The sequence below is a fragment of the Wasmannia auropunctata genome, unplaced genomic scaffold (genome assembly GCF_000956235.1).
Source record: "Wasmannia auropunctata unplaced genomic scaffold, wasmannia.A_1.0 LD335047.1, whole genome shotgun sequence".
Classification (NCBI taxonomy): domain Eukaryota; kingdom Metazoa; phylum Arthropoda; class Insecta; order Hymenoptera; family Formicidae; genus Wasmannia; species Wasmannia auropunctata.
This window is the reverse complement of record NW_012027843.1, coordinates 992,151-1,011,513: the sequence shown is the minus strand read 5'-3', so window position 1 is coordinate 1,011,513 and position 19,363 is coordinate 992,151. Positions and strand designations below refer to the sequence as shown.

At 36.4% G+C, this 19,363-nt stretch overlaps 1 protein-coding gene and 1 long non-coding RNA gene across 4 annotated transcripts in view; one reads left to right on the top strand and one right to left on the bottom strand.

The window, feature by feature from the left end:
- Positions 1-2,358: 2,358 nt before the first annotated feature.
- On the bottom strand, positions 2,359-4,426 carry LOC105457803. The gene is made up of 3 exons (XR_975454.1): positions 4,069-4,426; positions 3,285-3,622; positions 2,359-2,781 (listed from the first exon to the last, which is right to left on the bottom strand). It is a non-coding gene; the product is annotated as an uncharacterized LOC105457803 (long non-coding RNA).
- A 237-nt stretch (positions 4,427-4,663) lies between these two features.
- Positions 4,664-19,363, top strand: part of LOC105457802 (putative polypeptide N-acetylgalactosaminyltransferase 9) — a 195,341-nt gene continuing 180,641 nt past the window's right edge. For all 3 annotated transcript variants that reach the window (XM_011702681.1, XM_011702683.1, XM_011702679.1), the window contains exon 1: positions 4,664-4,991. The gene's annotated coding sequence lies outside the window, so the exon portion shown is untranslated. The remainder of the gene's footprint in view (positions 4,992-19,363) is intronic.

Genomic DNA, 19,363 nt, shown 5'->3' with positions numbered 1-19,363 from the left:
TCTCTCTTAGTCGTATTCTGCCAACTTTCGGCTTCATGCTGTGGACAGAATGCTCGGTCTATATATATATGTCATTGGACGTAGCGTATTGCCGCAACGTATTGACAGGTTGCTGTCATGTAATTAACAGCCAAATTTATAACATAAAAAACATAAAATACTTTAATAAAAAATTTATTTTCGAAAAATGACTAACAATAGAAAATACGATAAATATCTGATTAATTAGAACAAATTATTTAGTATGTTATGTCGTTGCGACGTACGAGAGACGTATCATATTTTCTACGATTTTGTAACCAAAACAGCATGTTTCTTTCATGTATTGTGCAGGGACATAAAAATATCACCTCACGGTGATATTTCTGCATTTTGTTAAATTGTTAAAGAGTATAATATTTATTATTTATTTTTACTAGACATCATCACAGATGCTCGATTTATTTTTTTTCTTTTTTATACTTATACACTTGTATAAATACATGATATAATTTATACATATTAAATTACATTATTAACTCTTGATACACGCAATTTTTATGAAAATTGTTTCAGACAAAAGTTATAAGGTATAAAAAGATCTATTTATTTGTAATTTTTTAATAAAAAAACTTATATTTTTTGAGATATTTCGAGGCCTATAGCACATACAAAAACAGCAGTAAAGCGTAAGTATAGTAAGTGAAATGAATTATGCATCGTCTATAATGGGCAGTAGCAATAATAAATTAAGGACGAAATAAATTTAACACGTTGGAGTAAGCTGATTTTTTCTGTGTAACGTTTTCTATTGTGATTGGCCGATTTGCTTAATGCTTACGTCTTACTGCTTTTAAGGTCCATCTACAATGGGAGCAGTAAGTCGTAAGCCGTAAGAAATTTACCAATCACAGTCGATTATTCTTCTCATATTCTGAGACTGTGATTGGTGAATTTCTTACGGTTTACGATTTATTACTCTCATTGTAGATGGACCTTTACGTTTTTCTACATGTCATGGGCTTTAGCCAATCAGCGTTTAACTTCAAACTTCTGTGTGCAAGAGTCATTTTGAGTCACACGAAAAAGAAGTGTAGAAATACTAGAAATGTGAGTTGCCATTTTTAACAGGATTTAGAAAAGTTTTCACAAGTTTCTTCTAGAAACATTTCGAAGAAGTTTACATTACGACGCTTTATTAAAGAAAGAGCTGAACTATAATCGTATCTTCTTATATATTTATATGTATATGTATTTTTATATTTGTTAATATATACATATATTTCTTTATGTTCTATTATAATATGAGAAATTTTTTTATGGATATTGGAGTAGCACGAAGCTTCATAAAAGAGAAGTTTTAACGAAATAAACCGATACGTCACAATTGTGTCGAGTATTCTTTGATTAATTTGCGACACGATATTCGATAGGAATGTACGGTGGTTTATGCATCAATTTGAAACTAGGATATGTATAATATATATCAAACATTGTGCAAAAAAAAGATCACTGATATGTAGGGATTACGGGAGAATATTATTGAATTTCTCTAAATATTTTTACAATAAACCGAATTTATTCAGAGATCGAATAAATCGGATAACATAAACCAGATATTGAAATCAGGTATGCTTAAATACTTGTAATTTATTAAATTTAATGTATAACTTTCTTTTATAAAATAATTTTTTAAATAAATTTACTTCTTAATAGATCATTGTTTCTTTAGATGTTGCCACGCAGATTTCAAATTTTTCAAACAGTTTTTAATTATTTTTTGTTCTTTTTCTTTTACTTTCCCTAGAATTTTTTTGATCGGTTTTCGGACGGAGCTAGAAACTAAGAAATACAGGCTATTCCTGACTATTCATGAGAACATTTCAACTCGAATCATAGATCTTATAAGTAAATAAGTATGAATTGACAATTGCTATAATTTACAAAGAAATAATATCTGGAGGAGAGAGAAACGTATTTTTTAGTACTTTTCTTCTTAAAGTGTCCAGAAATATACGCATGTTAGTAGCGTGTTGATCACGTGCTATGTACAACCTACGCGAACATAATGAAAATATATGCACAATTAGAATACATCTAATGTATAATATATGTCAGCATGTGGGAACTTCCGGGCTTTTTTTAGAGAGAAGTATATCTTGCTTGTTGTCAGCTCATACTTATAAAGTCTAGGTTTCAACTGATCTTTGATTTGATATTGATTGATATTGATTGAGGTTTCTGAGAAAAAGGACTCTTTCTTAGACTATTATATTTTACTATTATTATTTGTTTTTTACTTTACTTTCTTTTACTTGCTAGTTGACTTTGATGAAATATTCAAGCATTAATTCTACGCATAAGTACACACAGTAAATATAATTTTTATATGGATGATCTTTTTATTTTATAAGGCAATATATAAGAATATCAAGATATAATCAATGTATAGTCAGTAGTTAGGTATTTAAAAACAAACTAAAGACAAATAAAACAGACTATGATAGAATAATAAGTGCAGATTATTGATTGCTTAAGAAAGACTTGAAATAAATATTTTAGCTACAAAATTGGGAATAGAATGACAAATTATTAACACACATACTAAATTTTTTAATAAATTCGAACCTATGTTGGTAGGGGTTCCAGCTTAGTACGGATCTGCAATCGTACAGTGAGGTAATTCGGATTTTTCATTATGCAGCAAGAAGAACCGCAATTATCCACGAACCCACTTTTCCGCGCAGCATTTATCAAGTGCGGAACGAGAAACGGCTGATTTCCCAAGTGTGTCTGCAACATCTGCAAACGTGTATGCAAACGTAGTATTTTGCACATATACATACAAACGTCGCGTAAACGTTTAGTTACGCGTTTGATCCGCTGTACGCTTGCTCTCATCGCTGTATATAATAGTATGAACTGTTCTCGCGACAATTTTTGAACCAGGATTCATTGTTGGCTATCATGAAGAAAAAACCGATTTGCTTTTTATTTTTAGCGAATGGATATGATTTATTAATCGTAAAAAAAGACTTATCTTCTTAATACTGGATATCAATATTCAATCCATTAATGGCGTTTTATTTATTTCTGCCAAAGAAGTAGCAAAAATCGTTAGACTATAGCTATCATCGGGAAAAGCTTTATCTTTAATGTTTTCCAACATCTAAGGGATATCACAAACGGTTAAAAAGTTATTTCTCGGAATAATCAATCGAACAGAAATGATGAAAATGGCCGGTCATCTCGGCCCATTTGCAAGTTAGTGGGCCACAAATGAAAAATGTGCTGGCCATTCTTACCTGTTCACCATAAGGTAATGCGTTCGGATGCACACGTGGAAAACATTCCCGACCATTTGCTCCAAGCGAATATAACGGTGGGGAATTCACCGTTGGTTGGAACGAAAGAATTATTATGCGAAAAGTTTCCGTACTCCTCGTTTCTTCCCTGATGGACGATTAAAAGTTCCATCTGAGTCGAATTTACAAATTCCTTCGGGGGCCTCCTCGCCAAGGCGTCGGCACTAGAGTTCGCTGCCGTCCAGCGAAATTAACCAGCCTTCTTCAAATCGCTTCTCTCCCAAGTTGTTCGGGCGGATTAGAATTTAAATCCGCAGAAACCGCCCGCATCTAATGACCTTTAATTTTTTTTATCGTGATTAAGCATCAAGATGCTCGATGTGAATATTTTTGATATATCGATTTATTGGTGTTTGATAGATATTAAGTACAAATAAAACAGTTATATAAATAAAAGTCAAACTAAAATGACTTTTATCTGAAATCATTTATGTGAATACAAAATACAATATAATATCATTTATTTGAGAACTCAAAATAAGGTCATTATATGTGGACAGTTTCTGCAAATTTAAATTTTAATCCGCTCGAGCGACTTGGAAAAGGAGCGATTTGAAAAGGGTTGATTAATGGTATTATATTCAGATAAATGATTTTCATTGTCACATAAATGCCAATTCTAATTTGATATATATTTTTTTAGTTCTATAAGTTTGACATTTATTTGAAAATTCTTGTTTTCAAATAAATAATATTCAAAGATAAATGATTTGCATCCGGTTACCGAAAGAGACGTATTGTAGAATGGGCCCAAATTACAATAGCGATTCTATCTAAACAGCAATCACTAATCTCAATCGGTGTGACTGCTTTGCTCTGATTAATTGAAAAGTAATCGCTAATCACAATTGCCGTTGGTATCGTCCATGGTGCCAAATATGTCGGTTTCTGATTTCAAAATGACACAGATAGTACTCCGTCTGACGGTACTTGTCGCATTCGATCGACTCGATTCGAGGCCAAAATTCCGCACTAACAAGAATCCCGATAAGATACAAGGAACAATTCTTTCCGTTTATTGGAGGAGAAATTCGTTGAGACGTTGAATCCATCGCGCGCGGAGTGCGCGGCCGCTTCGTGAAAACTCGGCCGCGCTCGCGGACGTTCGCCGCGCGCGGCGCGAGTGGCGCGAGTGTCGCGACGATGCCCGAGCGGAGGTCGGTCGAAGGGCCAACGAGCCACGAGCGCGGCAGTGGGTAACGGTGGTGGGGTAGCGCGGATGCCGCGGGTGTCGCGTACGCGTAAGCAGCGAAGGCGAACGGAGAGGGCCGAGCAGCTCTCCTCGACGTTGATAACAGCGGGTGGCCCGCCGCGACAGTCGGAGCCGGTCGCTCGTCGTGCGAGCGTCGTGACGTTGGCGTTTCTCGCGGCATCTGAACGACGCGAACTATCAAGCCGCCAGCGGTCGGTCGCGCTCGAAACGCCGCGCCGCGCCGCGCCGCGCCGCGCACCATCAGCCACCTTCAGTTCATCCGGTCTATCGCGGTCGCGGTCAGTGCTTTGTCGCGTTTTGTGCGCGATCCGCAAGTGCCCAAGTGTGTTCAGTGTGTGATTAACAATGAGCGCGGCAACGAGAGATAGGACCGCGTCGTAATTTTTGATTGATACGTCTTCGTCGGCGGCGCTTTTCGCACGGCGTACACGTCGGTGAGTCGAAAAACGCACATTCTACCGCTTCATTCTATCGCTGGGGACACACTCGAGGCACCTGTCAGAGATAATATAAAGGGACGCCCGTTTAAGTCATTCCTCTAATGAGCTTTCTTTCACGCTTGTAAAATTTATTGACCGTGGCGGAACGATTTCCATTGACGTCATATGTCATCTTGTACCGTACGTCGGAACTGCTCCGACTTGAAGTTGACTCCGATTTGAAGTCGGCGTCACTAAAACGCGAGTGTCTCTCCCGTGAGTTTTTATTAGCTTTAAATAAACGTGATTTTAATTTGCAATTTTATTCGCAACTTTTTTCACCCCGGTGTATTATTCTCGTTAAAAGTTAAATGTAAAAGTACTTACACATATCTTAATGATTCAATATTTTTTATTCAAAGAATTATTTTGATAAAATTATTACGTAAATGATAAAATGATCAAATTAGTTCGTGACCACACGTATTTTTTTAGTTTTAGTTTTAGCAAATAGTAACACGATTCTTGCTCGATCTAAAGATAACGCGTTATGTATTCCCGATTGATCGCGTAAACCTATATGATGAAAGACGAGAGTCAACGTGTCGCGGTCTGAAAGCACAATCTACGTCTATATATGCATTATAACCCTTGTGACGTGCTCTCGCGTCGCTGCATAACGTCGCAAGTGTGCAAGGCACACCTGTTTATGTGGGTCGCGACGTAACGCGCGCGCCGCGTTATCCGTCCAGATGTCAAAAGTGCCCGCGAATAGAAAATAGGTTAACGTTTCGCGATTTTCCACGTCACCTTTCGAGGGGGACATCGGGACACCCTCGAAACTCGTGAGGGATGGAGATCCACGTGATCCTCGAACAAGATGGGCAGATAGCGTTCGAGAGCCACGTCACACAAATCCGCGTCACGCAAATCCGCGTAAAAAAAATATCGTGGAGAGACGCATCCGTGAAAAGGCCTCGGCGCGACGCGGGCGGTCCCTTCCTCTATTTTTCTTTTTCCGAGTCCCTGACTTTCCGAGCTTGTCGTCCGAAGGTGGATTTGCCTCGAGTGTTTTCACGCGATCACTCGCATGCACGCAACGATTAAAACGACGTTTCTCACGCTTTTCTGAGATTGTGGGACAGCAATGCAATTTATGGGGACATTCCTGTGAGAATTTTAACGGGGAAGAAACGCGGAGTTACATGTATATAATCTCTACTGCAAATGATTGTATATAATACAGTAGAAAAATAATATGTTGATTTAAAATGTAACTGTAGAGATAAATTTTTTAAAATGAATATCCAATACAATTTAACATTAATATAAGTAACATAATTTTAATAAGTTCGTTTGCTTCGCTATTGCTGTTATAAAATATTTGATGATTATTTTAAATATTATCTAGAAGTAAATTACATTGCTGCGTGAACTTATAATTTTGTTAAGTATAGCTTGAGAAATGTCGGAATGGATAAGATGACTAAAATTTAATTGAGAAATTCCTGAACAATAATTAAGATACTCCTAAAAAAAAAAATGCAGTTTAGAGAATTTTAGAATTTTAGAATATTGTATTGGAATTTTATTTTCGTTTGATAACTTGTCGTAAATATGGATCGCGTATATGAAGATTGAGTGCGCAATGCATGCCTTTGGCTTTAATATAGCGATTGAACGAGCATGACGGGAAGCTTCGATCGAATTTATGAAACTCGCGGCGGAATGCGGCTGTGCTTTGATAGCGAATGTATTACGAAAGTCAGCAATTCTCGTAATCGATAACGTTTTCGGCGCTATTATTTCAAAATCTATGTATCGACACAACTTGCGTTTTGTTGAATACCTGGGGCATACCAGATGTATGATGTGTAATATGTATTATTTGCGCGTCGTTGCATCCTGTTTTTCGTTCGAATTTATCGCCCGCGAAGAAATGTGCCACAAAGAAGCAAAACTTATACCTTCGTAGTTGGGCGCGTGGTGTTAGGCGCGTTTAAACTTCGGCTTTGTCATTTATGTCTTAATTTATTTTAAACGAGATTAATTTATCTCTATTGAATTTTATTAAATAATTGACTAAGTAATAGACTAAGTAATAGACAAAACAAATTGGTATACACAAAACACTTTATTTTAATTGATTGTTGAGATTTTTCAAATCTCTTTTCTCACTTTTGCAAATCACTTTTGCAATTCAGAGGTGCGATATTATTTTCAATCGATATTCTTATTCTGAAGATCAGTATTCTATTATTCACGCACACTTACGCGCCTTTGCATGTTATTGTTTTCTTTAATAATAACACAGTTATTCAAATGAAAAGTAACGAACGAAGGGATCGAGTTGAAAATTCTCTCGTTTCCGGGTAGGTATTTCTCGTGCGCATACATGCGAAACGTAACGTTCAGATAAAGACGTTTGTGCGACGTGTATGCCACGTGAAAAATTAGAATGGCCCCGGGTACGATCGTAAAGAAAGTCGTGAAACAATTCTAACGACCGACATGCTCGAACTTTGCCTCTCGGCGCCAGCACGTTCATGACCCACCCGAGGTTGATGCTCGCATACGGCACATACATACATTGCTCTCATGGCGGGAAAATGAAAACGACCGAATGAAATAAACCCGAATATGATATGCTGCCTGTATAACATTTACATATTAATGGTGAGGAAGCATTACATCTTTTTTTTCTCTCCCCCAATTCGTGTATTTTATATATACAATATATACATATATAGATGGTAGATATTGATTATATTATATTTTGTGTCAATGAGATGGGGAGTTGCTGGAATTTTTCGACATTAAAATCCTGGCGAAATGTTGCACAGAAATGTTAAAGAAATTCATGCAAATCGTTGGAATTATTATGCATAACTGGCAATGCGTCCGGCGCGATTGCATGCCCTTTAGGATTAATCGTAAGTGCATTCGCGTGAAAAACGCTACGCGAACAATGCGATCGCGCGGCAATTTCCAGCTGCTGCATATTTATTCGAGCGGTATTTAATTAATACCGGACGTTTAATTAATCTAAGTGAACGCGAAAACACGTGGCGCAATCGAACGGGCAGCGATAAAGGAGAACGATAAAAGCGCGGCTAAATTTTCTCAATACATACGGCAAGGGCCCTTTTCAAAGTTCATTGCTATATAATCCCAGAAATAACTGCCGGTCAGTCGATCGCAATTAATTCGCGGCAAAAGTAGAGAGCGTAACCTCGCGAGATAAAAACAAAGTTCGTGCCTCGCATACGGATTCATCGGCCGGATTCATGGCGATATTCGAAGGGCAAACATAAAGGCAGAAAAAGTTTAATTGACATCGCGGCTAAGCGATATATATACACTCTGTGAGGAAAATAAAATGTAGATATACCTAGCGCGATAGGATGTAATCAAGGGCGGGATCCAAGTTCGCGCCGCTGAGCTTCATTCAACTTTAGAAGCGAAGCGCAATGCATCTTTAATTAAATCTCCGGCTGGTCGGCGTTCCAGATTGAAATATATTCTACGAATTCCCCTCGTTTTTTTTTCTCGTTGCAAAGAACAGGACCGTGATTCCGACGATCGTGTTTCGAACGCGATCAAAATCGGGATCACGGATCTCCCCAATACGTATACGGCGGATTCGTTTGACCTCACAAGCAGAATTTGCAATAAGACTTTTCGCAAATTGAATTTAAAGTCGTAGGTGGATTTGAATTAAAAAATTTATTTCCAACTATCCGGATAATTGCTAAAGTGCTTCCGCTTTAATCTTTGATAAGCGAGGCTATTAAATAAGACCGGCTGGCAGTTTCGGTGACATTACCGTAATTAGGCGTTTTAGGTTCAGGCTGCTTTTTGCAATAATGACATAATCGCTGGAAATGCATTGAATAACGAGTTGACAAATGCGATAACAATTTAGTAGCGATCCTTGGTCGTTTTCACAACGTAATTTTGCGATGTAGAAAAATCTTACGTGGGAATTATTTTCCATCGGACATTTTCTTTACGCATTGGAAATTCCAAATGCATAGTTCCGATCAGTGGAAATTTCAAAGCGAATTCCCGTGTAGGAGGCAACAACTTCATTTTCCTCCTCTTTTCGTTCTCAATGTGGCTTAGCTGCATATATGTCCACCTGCTCGTAACAGTTTGTCCTGATACAGCTGCGTTGAACTATTACCTCCAATCCCCACTCTCCTTTCCTCCTTCCGCTGTTCTCTCCCCTCAGGCATCTTCAGTTTCCCTGAGTTTATACCATTTCCGCTTTCCATCCCGATGGTATCTGATTATTCCCGCACGATAATGTCCCTCGTCACGATCGTCCTGCATGTTAAGCGAGTCTTGACTAATGATAAAGATGAGCTGTGTGGCGTGGGGTATGTGAGATGGTTTCCAAATTACAGTTCTCGGACTTGCACAGTGTCCTTGCGCACGGTGATGACGGGTTGCATATCGATATACATGTGTATATGCATGTTTCGTAAAACTTTCGTTGATTTAACATTTAACGTAAACGATGATTTATAGAAACATACGAACATTGAGGAAAATTAAATTACTATTTTTCCTATATGTATACTATGTACATAAGTTGCAGTAATATTTTACATTCATTTGGAAGAATCGTTATGGGATATACGTACGTTAAATGCCGATATATCATTGCTGGACTGTTATACAACGTGACGTTACTGAAAGTTTCGTATGTACTTCTTTTCGCGACGTAGCGAGTATTGAACGAGGGATGAAAAAAAGGCGGTGAGGTGAATCAAATTTTGTGTAACCAATCATTCGTCGCAGACTTCCAATAATCCACGGGCGATATATCCGGCCGAACAGCGAAGCTGTGCGAGATATCCGAGTGGGCAAATATCTAGCCCCATTCCAGATCCGATCGAACTTTAAAAACGACGGTTCGAGGGGTTTCATACATGTATGTATGTACGTATACGTATGTGTGTGTATGTATATTTGTGTGTGAAGAAGGGGCGAGGGGGGAGGAGGGGGGAAATACAGCGAATTACAGCTATCCGACCCGAAGCGTACGACAGCGCGTGCGAGTACAACGGTATGCTGTCTGGTCATCTAAAATTTAAATGTTGTGTGCTCAATGCACTGTAAATATGTCATCGATGGCCTTTCGTAGTCGGGAGTACTTGCCGTCTACGTATGATGCATATTGCAAATACAAATTCTTTGCAATGACTTCTTTCTGTATTAAATATACAAGCACTGTTGACACACAATGATGTCTTAATTCTTTGAGCAATACCAACATTTGTTCTCATTTGTTTTAGAAAAACTTGTTTGAAAACCGAGTACGAATATATTTGTTTAAGGTTATTAAATTATTAAAAAATAGGATACTATTCTTTATAAGATTATACATAATTTTCTTTTTTGCTTCTTTTTCACAAAATATCAACACATAATTTCTGAAAATTTGTTCTGGAAATTATTTTTATTTGACTAAAGGGTAATGTTTGATAAAATGGTGTAAAATTTGATGAATATTTAATATTCATCAGATAAGTATTTATTGCAACTTTAACTTATCGAAGGAAATACTTACCAGTTTTCAAATTATCAATTAGATCTCTATTTGGAAGTTATATTTACTAACTTCCAATTATATCGACTGAAATACACAGTTAAAAAATGTATACCTTTGCTTTTTTCAATGCGATCTCAACTAACTTGTTAAATAAAAATTGATAATTATTTTACAATTATTATAATTTTATTATAACTATATTTTTTAGATTATGATTAAAAAAGATTCCAATATTCTTTATATCTATTAATCTATTTATATAAATAATATGTATTAATTTCGATAGAATTTTATTTTTATTAATGATTTAAAGAAAGGATATAAATGATTTGCTACTTTATTATACATATCAGTATCTTTTATAGGCTCTCATGCGTTTCATTTAAGCTACAAATTCTTTTACTAATTTTGAATCGATTTTATCTTGGTAAAAAGAGTTAATCAAATATCAAGAGTTATTTATTACACAATTTTATAATTTTTGACATTATACATATATTTTGTAACCGTAAAAAATGAAATTTTTCTAAAGTAAAACCAATTTGAAATTACGAAAAATATAATTTTATTATTTATTTTTTTGAGTAAATCTTATTTTTAAAAAAATCTTATTTTTAATTGTATAATTTGAAAGTTGTAGGTATTTAATATCTTTGTAAAAGAAAAATCGAAATTTTTAATTGACTAAAGAATTGCAGTTTTAAAAAATTTCAGAGAGAATTTATCAAAATTTTATACACACATTTTATACACGCGCGCGCACGCGTGTTTGTTAATATATATATATATATGGTATATAGTACTTCAACGTACTTCTCACTTTAATTGGAGACTTTTCATTAAAGATAGCGTGTCAAATAATCTCTCAGAGGGAGTAAATCTAGACACCAATAAATCCATCTCAGATAACGATGACAGAGAAGATTATGTATCTCTGCTTTCATTGAATTTTCTCCTATATTGATGAATCGCGATACACGTTCCTAAGAGAGAGAGAGCTCTGTTCGAAGAGCCTTAAGCATCGTTCATACGTACAGTACCTATTCGTTATGTGATACACACTCACGCTCGGTGGTCACGCTTTCCGTTTCTCTGTTGCGTGGCAGGGGACACGGAGTTTGTCCCACATTCTCGAGGGTCGTATTTTACGGATTACGCCCACTTTCACCCCCGTGGCTGCGTGCCTTTGGCGACGTCCGAAAAGTTGGATAATGCAAAGGATTAAATCAGGGAGCGGGCCGGGCGTTTGCAAATGCGGGTGTACTGGCATGTTGAGGGTCTCTTTGTCTGTGGTCCGATCACAGAGGGGATAAACGTCGCTTTACTCGAGGATCGATCGATTTGTTCTTTGGTGTAAATGCGGCTTAACGGAGATTGCTTACGGTTCTGTGCGAACCCCATCCGGTTGCATAGCGACTTGCAGGCAAACATGTGGTTAGACCGGTTGACTCAGACAGGTCGGTTTGGTTCTTGCTTACTTGTTCTCTTCCTCTCTCGCCTTCTCTATCTCTGTCTTTCCCTACCTCTTCTTCATCTCTCTTCCATCTGATTCTCTCGATGGCGGCCTATTGCGTACCTGTGCCACATCTTCTGGCTGAAGTGATTACTGAGAGTTTCTGACATTTTAGGTGAACTCGCGAATGGAGCAACCTTTCGGATTTTTCGAAGGACATCATGTTCGCGAGACGATGAGTTTTTGTTATTATTTTAATTTAACCGAGATCTGTAATGTACGTGAAGGGAATTGTATGGAATATTCTGTTATCATTATTTTTTTAATATTTTGTGAGTATTATGAAAATGTTGTACATGCTTTACTCCTTTAGTAGCTAAGGAGTCACGTATCAGTTTAACGCGTTTCCATTAACGGGCATCGATAAAGCTTTGAAAAACTGTAAGTGCGAAACCTGGTGCTCGACTAAGCATATCGATTAGCTTCTCAGTCACACGTATTAGGTTGTCATTCTTTACCTCGTTTTATATAACTGGGTTATCGACCGCAACAGCCATGAAGATATCTTTAAAATGGTCTAAATTAATGTTTGCGAACATACATACACATATACACAGAAATATAATATACAATATAGGCCATGCTGAAAGAAAAACTAATTAATCATGTTTTTTATTTTCATTTATTTACACGACACTTGATGTATTTTTGTACGTGATACATCGTATATTGTGTGCATTTTAATGTAATTATTAAATATTTAGACGTTTATTTTTTTTTTTTTTTAACGAAATATTAATCTCTGCTAATTTGCAAGGATTTTACTGTTCTAGATTCAATAGAAAGAGCTTTAGAAAGAGCTTATCCATTCTATGTATATTAATTTTCATGCACGTAGATTTAATCAACTTTTGTTGGAGAGACCAATACAATCTCTCGTACATTTTGTGCAACGTAAATTCGCATGACAATGCATAGTAATTAGATGTAATCATCATACATATGGATGCCCAGCGTTATTATCTGCCTATAATTAAGCCCTATGATTTCATATGCTGCGGATGTGTATAAAAAATCGCGATGTATAATTGTTGTCTATTTATTTAGAATATGATTTATATCAACGATATTTTTTTCACGTGACCGGATTTATTTTATATAGAAACTAGTCAATGTATTTCCCCAAGCAGAATGTCCGCTGAAAATATTACATAATATTTAATCTGTTGAGCGGGGCGTAGTAAACACTAGAATTTTTTTCAAAACACAGATTTTGGTAGACAACGGAAGAATTTAAAGATATTTAGTGAAATCCTATTTATAGTTCTATTTTTGCGGTCTTTCACACAAAAAAAAATCTAAAGCTTTGTGACGAAATAATCATGGTACTAAAAATGATACACGTGATGTCAATATTTTTTTATTGACCGATATAATTATTGTGAAATTAAAATTTACTGAGACAGTAGGAGGAAACATTACACTTTTATAAATTTTACAATTGAACTTAATCGTAATAACTCAGATCAATGCTTCGCCAAGAAAAATATCTGTGGATTACAGGAATATATGTCGGAGCTCGTGCGCGACTCAACTCCGAATACAAACTTTTCTTTTGTAACATTTCTCTTTTAGTCAAAATTAAATATCCCTCAGGTAGGAAATAAAAATTTCCTTTGCGGCATTTGCATAACTGTAGCGACAATTTCAGTGGCTACAAAGGAAACTTAAATTTATTGACTTTAGAAGGAAAGTGTTTTTATTCTATCTAACGCAAGAGTATCACGAAAATGCCACTAAAAAATGTCAATAAAGGAATTTTTATTCTCTACGGACACATGTTTAAATAGACAAAAATTTATAGAATTGAAAATTTTATATATGGAACTTGAAAATTTTATATGGCTGGAAAATTCGGTCAGCAATATAGTACTTTACTCAAATAAATACAGTATCATAAATTTTTATTAAGCGTTATTTGATTTAAGTTTCTTTTGGGATGTACATCTGCACAGTTTTTTTTTTTATATGAAATTATATCGAAATGGTTCGTATCTAGTGTAGCTGTACGTATAGCGGTCCATTTCACTTCATTCATATTGCACGATCGTAATCGCGAAGCGTCGCGTCCAGCCGATAAAATCCGACAAAGACAATGGGCAAGGAAAATGCGAGGAAACAACGCGGTTCGCGATAGGTCGACGACCTTGTTATACGTAGACGAGTAATCACGATGAATACCTCTTCACGGACCGCTCTCGTCTCTAATGATCATTGTCCGCTTCCCGTTGGGCCTTTACCAATATCCTTATTATCGGTCCAGCGCTTCCCCAGGCATGACATGATACGCGTATATACAGAAATTATATCGCCTCGCAATATTATCATCGCATGCGTGCGCGCTTAATTGCACGCCTGCGAACGCCTGTTCGCAGAACTGCGCGGTGAACTTTATAATTAGCGAAGTATAGTAATCAATGGCTATATCGCCCACGGTTCATATCGCACCAGCGCGACACTTTGCGCTTTATTGCATTGTTTGATTTAATCTTGGCGCTATTGAATTACAAGTAACGTAGTCTGAAATATTAGATAGATAGATAGATAGATAATTTTATTGTGCCCCCTCTCGAGATTATAATACTTGATCTGAAATATTAATCGTAACATGTTTTGTGCCGAGAAACAACGATTGTTGTCAATGCACTTTAATCGTGGATTGTCACGTTAGATGCATGATTTAGCGCACTGAATTATCTAGATGCGTACTTCTCTCTCCGTAAAAAGAAAATGCTATCACGTTCGGTTGCTATTTCGTGCACGTTCGGATCGTGTGTTCATTTTTACAGTGAACAAGATCTCGTTTCGCTTGGATGACGTTTCACTTATATTGCCTATGTTACCAGGATTGAATGATCGGAATGACTATCTATTAGGTTATCGTTTAACTCCTAAAGCATGCAAATGTTTACATTTATTCCCATTATTTTGAAAACTATTGCATTGTGAGAATCTCGTTTACGTCTCATATTCCTATAAATGCATCTTGTAACATGTACGATATACTTAGATAATATTTTAGCAATTTTAGCCATCAAAATTTAATTTTTGTATTTATACATTATATCTTGCTTTATTGTTTGCATTTTTAATCGATGCATTTCCTTTATATGATTATTGATCCAACATTAAAATTTTAATTTGCGATGATTTTATACATGTTATACCTGTTCATACGAAAAGGGGATTTTGTCGAGATAAGAGAGGTAAAGAGGTAAAGAGAGATACGGTCGAAACGAGGACTTTCATAGTCAATGTCCTGTTCGTTCCTTGGTCCATTCGTTCTTAGCAGCTGAAATCCAATTTTCTGTCTTCTACCGACATCTCAGTATCTTCGAATTCAGTCTGCATTTCTCTCTCTTTTTTTCCATCGATCCTTTTCCTTAGAATTCAATTCCGGACCGTTAAACTTTTGCTCATTGCGAATCGACGAGCGTTAACCGTTTTCGAAGTGGACTATTTAATTCCGGAACACAAGTGCCTTCCAAACGTATCTTTTGCAGTCAGAGATGAGAAATAGCTAGATAACAATGTTCAATCAGACACGCTTGATTAATCCGCCGGTACTATCTTATACCCTGGACTCAAACTTACATTCGTAGTGATACTTAGAAAGATTAATTTGAACGTATAAAGCACATGCCCCATATACATATCAAATACGGGACTTAAATTTTTTCCAAGCGAGAGACAGTTATTTATTCTTATCGTGCAGGAAACTGAAAATTAACTACGCATCCGTATGTGCCATTGATAAGAAATATGAGATAAACCTGTACTATGTAAAGACGAGCTCGTAGCATGCATGCGATTGTGGCTTACCATGCGATTGACGCTGTAATCAATAATCTACTCCTGTTTTCCTCGGTATATTCAGAGAGTGCATTACTCTTGAATTCCACCTAACAGGATGGGATCCACTATTCAGATGTAAGGTACTCTTATATAAGGACACGTATTGAGATTTCTCTTTTCGATGCGCCGTTATCGCCAGCCATACGATAATGGTAATTAATTGGGTTAATAGCGGCTCTTAATTCCAGAGCACGTCGCCGATCGATATTTGCCATTACGGCGTTGAGTGAAATTTTTACATCCGGAGCATTCCGCGATAAAAGCAAATATATGCTCTGTTAAAAAGAAAGTTATACTCGTTTAATCTTTGCAGAGATTTGACATTAACGTAGCTTAGTGCAATTGTGTGTATCGAGTATTTTAAACAATATTTATTAGGATTTGGATAGAAATGGAATTTAAAATAAAGTTACAAATATGTTTAAATTTTTACATTTCTATTTAAACGAAGAGATTATTTAATATTTGCGTGGATGTAGTCAATATTTTCCTATTAAATTCTACTACTACATGGCTTCTCGTTTGGTTAAGGTCGTTTATTCCGCTAAGATTTCTAACATTTTTCAAGGCGCAGGGACTTGTCAAGCTTATCAAGGAAGTCACGAAACGTTGGCTTGAGCTAACAGGAAGTTAAGCATGATTGAACGTAGCTCGAGATGAAAGCGTGTCGCGAGATAATATTTGCAAAAAGAGCTTGTGATGCAAGCGATCAGTAACGCGATGAATGCTCCAAATTAACGATCGGAGTGTATTGAATTTCTTTCTTTTTTCTTTTTTTTTTTTTCGAACGTTCTCCGAATTTCAGAAAGAATTTCAGAACTTTCGGGGAATAAAATTTTAATAGTGTTGTTCACTTTGTTTCTAGTTAGGAACGAATGCAATTTTAAACGTGGGCTATCGGCTCGAGCATTGCACCGACGGTATCTTTCGGTATAATGGGCACTCATTTATAATACATTCACGACTCTGTTGCCATAATTTATATAGGTTCCTATAATAGATGAAGAAGGGCCCGCGAGATCGAGCTCGAATTCGAGGAACAAGGGAGAGATCGATCGTGACCCAGTTTACATGTTTCGCGGCATGTACGCGCGATCACGTTCGATCCGTGCGATCCCATACAATCTGGTACACATAACGAGATTGCTATCGTCCGTCCTTATCCCCATCAGCCGCACGACGTTGTGTACACCGAAACGTTATCCTCATTCTTATGCCACTCGACGAACGATGAAAGATACATCGCAAAAATCGTACACGACGTGTATACGACACTCGTAAATTTTTCTTAAAGGTCGTTCTGCGCAAATCCGACGGCATTCTACGGATACCGCTGTTGTTATCTTCCATTGACTCGCAACTATTCCAAACTTTTTGAATCCGCGTGCGAGCGAGCGGAGCGAGCGAAGAAGAGGAATCGGCACGAAACGGGCCAGAGACGGGAGAGAGGGGCGAGAGGGGGGGGGAGGGAAGGACAGAGAGAAATGAAATGACGAACGTAGATGGAATGCGAATTCACTCAGTTCTCGTGTGTCGTGCCACCTTTCCCCGTCCACGTTTCCGGAAGTTTAAATTTTACGTCGCACTATACATCACTCACTCGCATGGTCTATTGTTCATTCTCAGATAATGCAGCGCTATTATCAGCAGTTCCATTTATTTTTTTTTTTCTAGCGATAATGAGCACGACGCGATTCAGCTGGTGCATTGTTCGCGGCACTTGAGAACGAAATTATTACTCGGCGCATGTACACGATATGCAGGTAACTGGAGGAAAGTACAGTGTATTGCTTTTATCCCTTACGGTAAAAAATATTGCTAATTATTTTCCGCTGTCGAAAGAGGATGAAATCTAAAAATAGCCAGAGCAACGCGCGGAGCTTAATTCAGAGTTTATACGAGATTAATTACTTGTTTTATTAAACATTTGTTTTACTCCGTGAAAACATGTCATTAAATAACATATTATATTATTTAAAAATATATATATATATATTGTATTTACGCACAGATATTACTAAAGCAATTCGATAGTTTAACAATTTAATACGCAAAACCGATTAATTATAAAAAGGAGAGGTTAACTTTAGTCAATATGCCAAATTATGTTTCATTAATATATTACATTATTATTCCATAGACAGAGGCAACATGCGATACCTCGTTTTCCGATCAATATATTAAACTAAATTAAAGCTTAATTGCGAAATTTGAAATTGTGTCCAATTACAACATCATGTGCGTCGGACATTTGTCGTTTGTGAAATTTTAAATCACGACATGCATTATTTCTCCGTGTTTTACAATTTTACCTCGAAATATAACGTAAAATAGGAGAGGAGAGGATCATGCATTAATACTAATCAAAAATTCCGTTAAATAATCAGAGTAATATCAATGATGGATGTGCATCCATTATGTGAGTCGTGAAAGCGCAGCAGCTCATTTGTAATTCCTCTATGCACATAATTCGCGCAGCAAAGTCACCGTAAATATGAACGAAAAATTACACTCGCGATTGTGTTTCGTTGTAGTCATCGATTAAACATTTCGAGCAATATTCCAATGTCAAAGGCTGGTAATCATTCATAATCGGTTCTTATATTCAAGATCGTCTTAAGTTACAGTTTTAAGATGTCATAATTCAATCACAGAATCGTATTAACAACTTAAGACATTACTTAAGATTATTTTGAAATAAGAATCGACTATGAATATAGGCCTTAGATACATTGATCTGTGAAATCATGACAAATTAAAATCCGATATTGGAACTATAGAATAAATATTTACAGTCCTTGCGAGTTTTTGTATATGAGAATAGCTTAAAATGAGGTGGATATTTTTTATGCTTTATTCTGAACTTAGAGATTAAAATAGCTCTTTGAAGCTAACTGGTTTAAAATTATATACGTCAATCACAGCTATACCTGAGATGAGACATCGATCGTCAATCATACCTGTACCTAAGATGAGACATCGACCATCATGCCACGCGATCTCTCTTTGATACACGTTTATGCACATTTATATTGATGCACATGACAACATATATGATGATGATCATCATGATTTTCAAAGGGATTGTATGATAAACGTCTGACTTTATGAGATGTACAGTTATAGCAGATGAATAAAACTGCGAATCATATACAAAAATTCCTAGAATATTATTGATAAAAATAATAAAAAAGTAAAATTAATAATAGTTTAAATTAAAAACTCAAGCTGAGCTTTTAATTTAAAATTTGATTCATTCTTTAATCTTATCCGTCCTGGTCTTGAACTCGAGGAGGACATCTCCTGGGTACCTCCGAAGGTTAGCAAAGAGTAAAGTTAATCTTCTGATTCGTGAAACTTTTATGTTTTTTTTAAATTAGATTTCCACTCGATTAGATTGCGAAGTTAATACTTGTGTAGAGGTTTGCTCGGTTGATTTCATCGCAAGCGACTTCATGT